The sequence below is a fragment of the Silene latifolia genome, chromosome 4 (assembly GCF_048544455.1).
Source record: "Silene latifolia isolate original U9 population chromosome 4, ASM4854445v1, whole genome shotgun sequence".
NCBI lineage: Eukaryota > Viridiplantae > Streptophyta > Magnoliopsida > Caryophyllales > Caryophyllaceae > Silene > Silene latifolia.
The window spans coordinates 55,531,634-55,537,633 of record NC_133529.1 but is presented as its reverse complement, the minus strand read 5'-3'; positions in this window follow the sequence as shown (position 1 = coordinate 55,537,633).

Sequence of the window (6,000 nt, the reverse complement as noted above, 5' to 3'; positions counted from 1 at the left end):
GACCAAAACAATATTTATAACTTCACAAACAACTCTACTATTAGTAAAGAGGCAAGTAAAGGTCGGATCCCAAGGGACGGGTATTGATGTAGGATTTTCGATTGCAAGTAGCGGTGTCTAGGGGTGTCACAATTTGGGTTGAGATAAGAAGATCACTAAACTAAATAGCAATAAAAGTAAACAAGCAAGATGATTAAAATGAGATGTAAACAATTGATTAAAAGCACTAGGGTGTCATGGGGTCATAGGGGATTCATGGGAATTGATCATACAAACATATGCTCAAATTTTAAGCAAGCAATTATTGTTGTGATGGATCGAGTTGGTTTATATCTTACAATCCTAGGAAGGTTTGGGTCCCGGAGCCGAATCGATTAGATTGTACAACACCTACAAGTCGACTTAGTCCTCCCTACTCAACTATATGCATGGTCTAATGAGACTCGAGTTGGTTTATGTCTTACAAGTCTCATTGAAAAGGTAAGTGATGGGTAAAAAATGCAAGGATTCATAGGCTCGCATTTCATCAAACATAACATGTGCATAAGTTGAGATCACAACAAGCAAGCAAATAAATTATGAAAACATATTAAATTAAGCATGAATCATCCCCCATGTTGGTTTCCCCTAATTACCCATTAACCCTAGTTAAGGAAACTACTCACTCATTATCAAGTTTAGCATGTTAGCAAGGTTGTCAATCATATTAACAAAGCAAAACATGATGAATAAATGAAGATGATTAACAATAATTAAAAAGGGATTAAGAGAATTATACCTAATAATGATTCCAAAATAAAGCAAAGAATAATAGAAGTACTTGATGATTGATTGGAAGGTTGTCAATCTCCCAATAATAACCCAAATAATCTTCAATTACCCAAAATAAAAGATGAACAAAAGAGAAATTAAAGAAATGAGATTTGTATTATTATTTGATTAGAAGTTGATTACAAGATTAAGAAGAGATTAGAATGATATAAGCTACACTAAAGATTGATAAGAAGAACATGATTAATCTAATTAGACTAATGGGGTATTTATAGTGGGGATTAGGTACACAAATTAGGGTTTACTAAGGGCTTAAATGACGATTAAGTCCTTGAGGAATCGCTCCTCTCAGAAAAAGATGCGGGTCTCCTTTTTGCCGGTCTTCCGAAAATATGCGCATCTTTAATGGAGGGGAGAAGAGGACGTATGGGCCTGTAAGACAATCCGGGCATCCAAGGGTCGGGACGAGCGGATTCTGGGGTGGCTGGACAGGCCGATTGATGCTTGGACGAGCGGATTGGGGAGTGGTTGGACGGGCGTCCCTATGGCAAAGACGCTCGGATTCTTGAAGTGTTGGACGGGCGTCCTGCCAGGTTGGACGAGCGTCCCTCATCCCAGCCTTTATTTTCTTCTTTTCTTCTTCTCTTCTTCCAATAATCATGCGGGATTTAGTCGGGGATGCAAGGATTTCTTCATCATTGCCCATCTACTATAATATGTACAAAGGCCTTCTAGTCTTGTCTTCTCTTTGATGCTTGGTCATTAGATTCGATCAATTTAGCTCTATTTTGCCATGAAAATGCAAGGTTTGCACTCCTCTCCTACCAAGGAAACAAAACCTCAAAGAATATGCAAAACAAAGGACTAAAGATAGTAAATGACCCAAATATGCACTAAAAAGCATAGGAACGAGGCTAATTCGGGGACTAAATATGCTCAAATAATGGTCACATCACTAAGACACCTCACATAGTAAAACTAGCATAAAACACACAAGACATAGCATGTACAACATAATAACAAATCACAACACTAATACAACATAATAATAAAGTAGGTAATGGAGGTCTTCATTCTTCCATTATACCTTTGCCTTTTCCCTCGGGGTACATCTTCCCCTTGTTCTTCTTGTAGGCCCGCCTAGCATGAACTTCCTCTTCGGAACGGATCCTCAACGGATCTACAACGGTGACGGCCTCCGGTCTCTTGCATGACCCCATACTCGGTCCAAGACGAGCCCACATGCGGCCCACTACTTCTTTGGGACACGAGCTTCTCCTCTTTGGTGGCCTCATCACATCCGGGCTAGCTCCATCGACAAAGTCGTCAAAGAAGGCACGGCTGGCCTTGCCAACCTCTCTATACTTCAAATCAACAACCTCGTCCTTACGAGATTTGGACCTTTCCTCCAAGGTTTGAGCACTTGACCACTTGACATAAGCGGGAGTCACCCATGTCGTGGGAACGGGGTTTGATACCTCCAAAAGCGGCCGAGTGGCCCACCATCTTTCGAAGACCTCCACAAGCTCGAAGTTCCGGAAAACGCTCTCTTGGACAAGAGTATCTTGAGCGGGCACCTTTTGTTGATGCCTCATTTGCCTCATGAGCCTTTCGGGATAAATGAAGGAAGCAACCTTCAAACCCACCACCATAAAAAAACAAGAACTAGTAACCGGAATGTGCAACCCCGTGAAGGACCTCACGTGCCACCACGGCACCACCCACCGGATGTGAGGACCACCCTCCTCCACCAATCTCGAGGTCCAATAGGCCTCGGTGGATGCAAAACTATCCGAGTACAATTTCTTCCTCATAGTAAGGTGACGGAAGGAATAAGAAGAAGAATCGGTCGGAGGCTCTACATACCTTAGCCTCTCCATTAGCCACACTTGGAGGATCCTTGGAGACCCAAACGAGGAAGCTTCTCCACAAGAGCCCTTCTTGTCCAAAACTTGGATGATCTCGCCAAGCACCAACCATGATGGATCACTACCATGCTCCATTTGCTCATCCACATGCACAAGGGTCATGCTACCATATCATTTTGGCCCCTCCTTCTTCAAGTCATCAACAAAGAGGTAGGCATGTACTAGGCAGAAGGCAAGAGCCCTCCTCGTAGCCACCTCCGAAACATTAACATCCAACCGGTTGGAGAAAATGTTGATAAGACCCTACATATCCACACCATGAGGAGGAAGGAGAAAGTTGACTTGACTTGTCGACAAGCCTAACATTGAACGAAACTTCTCCTTATAACATAACCGAGTCGGGGGAAGCACCGGAACACAACCCAGCCACTCACCAATGGCACCTACTACTTCGGCAAGAGGACAAATTTTGCCTTTCGGGAAAACGAAAACGTGATGTTTCGAATCCCAAAACCGAGAGCATGCTTCAAGAAATGAGGATTGCACCTTGACTTGACGAAGCACCACCAATTGACCAACTCCCATAACAACGAGTTGATACTTTTTGGGAGGTGACAAATCCCGACACCAATCCTGCAACCTATTCTCGAAAGCATCCATGAATTATTTTGTGGAAGAAGAAGAAAGGATTTGGCAGAGATGTTTTTCGTGTTTCGGATTATGGAACAATGAAGCACAAACGTCCCTATTTATACAAAACAATCAGCGCTTTTTCCGAAAAAAGGGGAAGCTCCCTTCTATCGCCGGTGGACTCGCGCCTCTTTGGGCTGTTCCTCAGGATTCCCACCTTGAATTGTCCCTTTTAAGTTGTGTTTCTACCTGACACCTCAAACCTCCCGCCACAGGGCTCGCGCCTCTTCGGGCCTATCCAGGATGTTTTGTGTTTTCTCACACTCATATTTCCTTAATTTCGCGTTTTACGAAATCCGATACGGTTTCTATGACGCAACCTTTAAACATACGGGTCTTTTCTCTTCTTTTTTAAGGGGGAAGGGCTAGTCGCCCCGATCCGCTACGGATCGTTTCCATGTCAGTCGAAATTCCGATTTTTTTTTTGCTTTTTCGCGTCTTCCACAAAAATCGAAAATTGATAAACGACGTCAGTTTTCTTCAAAAATTCAAGCTCTCGCAAATCCGAGTCTTGATCTCACAAAAATCAAATACACTCGCAAAAATATGTTTTTAAAATTCACCCTTGACGCTTTGAGTTTTAATTTTTTCGAGTTACAAATCAATTTTCAGCAAAATTCGATGCAATTTAATTTAAGACACGAATTAATTGCTCGAAATTTCAAAACAATTTCCTTTTGAAAAATCCAAACGTGACGACTTGTCGCAGAATTTTCAAAATGTCAATTTAAACTTCAATTTTAACTTCGAGACATCGTGGTTAATTTTTTGTTTCCATCAAATGCTTTTACGTGTTTACATTTATATGTACGTGCTACCTGTTGCATGTTTTCTACACTAACGATGCAGGAGCTAGTGCAAAGCAAAGGGGAACGGACATCCGATAGCGCTTCTGCGAAACACGGCACAAAAAAGCCAAAAATCACAAATAAACCACAATCCAAAAACACATATATACAAACCGCCTCACGCAAAATACATCGAGACACATTTGATACAAAAGACTGACCATACAAAAAGGATCCGGTACAAGTATTTATCATATAGACACTGGCCTAAAACAACGAACTGGGGGCTATCTGCCACCTACCGAACTAAGCACTCCCTATCCTTTTGATCGAAAAAGAAAAGGAGCAACACGGAAAACAAAGGAGTAACAGCGGAAGCAGAGGTGGTTACCATAACGGTAATACCTCGTTCCTACTCCACGACAAAAAAGAAAACAATGCCTGGCAGATTTTGGACGACGTGACAATTAGATTGAGGTGACTCGGTGCATTGCCACGACGTTAACCCCAAATCGCCGGAATTCGGCAATGAGAAGGAGCCATAACATAGGGCGCTACCCCGATGTTGAACCCCAATCATCAGAACTCGACAACGATCGAGGGCGGCAACGCAGAACAACGTACCCGTCTTAACCCCCAATCACCTAACGTCCAACCTCTGCAGACAACAGCTAATGATTGATACGCGATCAAGACCTGGGCAAAGGCCACCAGGGAGAAACACAACCAAGCATGTAACAAAAAACAGTCGCCTCTCTCCCTCCAGGATCATCCTCGTCCTCTGAAGTCTCAGCAATGGACCCGGTAGGCCCCGGACACTCCCCTGCAATCAAAGAACAAACAAAATTGTTAGCCAAAATTTCGGCATTACGACGGCACAAAATGGACAAATCCCAAAAAAAACCTGCAAAACAAGACAAGGGCAGTCTCGCCCAAATCCAACCAAACAAAAAACAACAAAACAATCCACAACAACCACAAAAAAACGACTCGCCCATCTTTTCAAGCAAAAGACGAGTCAAAATAACAACAACAACAAAATGGCACCTCAGGACCCACCCAAGATCCGCCAACAACCAAAAATATATTCCCACCACAATAGGGTATTTTCCACGGCTCTGAAAAAGGCAGTTTTGCCCCAATTCGAACACAAACGGGTCAAAATTTCAAAATACGACCACAACGCAATAACGTGATTTTTATCACGTCTCAAAGCGACCTGAACTACTGTTAAGGTCTATTTCAAAACACACTGACTCAATTTGAGCTCAAACAGACGCTCCATTTGATAGACATAAGACCGCTTCAAAAGCAAAAATTCCAATTTTGCCCACAATACCCCAACAAACTTTCAATATGGCAAACACGGTCTCCTCCGATTACAATACAACCTAGTGGGGCAGACAACTCAGGCAAACAAACTTGACATTGTGAAATGGGACGGTTTCCTAGTCTCATTCACGTTTTTCAAGCATAGGGAGCGGGAACGGGGACCAAAATGCAAACTAAAAGCACCCCTATACTCCTAAACAGGTTTCTAACCTAATGCAATCATCAATTTCAATCGAAAAGGGCTTAATCAAAAACGCCCAATTCGATTTTTGAGGGTTTAGGGTTCCGCCCTATTTCAATCAACAAAAAGACGAACAAAAACAAATGGATTCAAGAGGATTTACATACCTTGAGATGACATGATTGATGAGGATGTTGGAATATGTGTCCTCCGACAATAATGCGATCACAACTGTCGATCATGATGATCACATGTTTAAATCTCATTTTAAGAATACATGTGGGATGTAATATTTTACTGTCAACTGGTCCACACATATCGGTAATGATTGACTGACTAGAGTTTGACATTACTGTCGTGCGACGGTGGT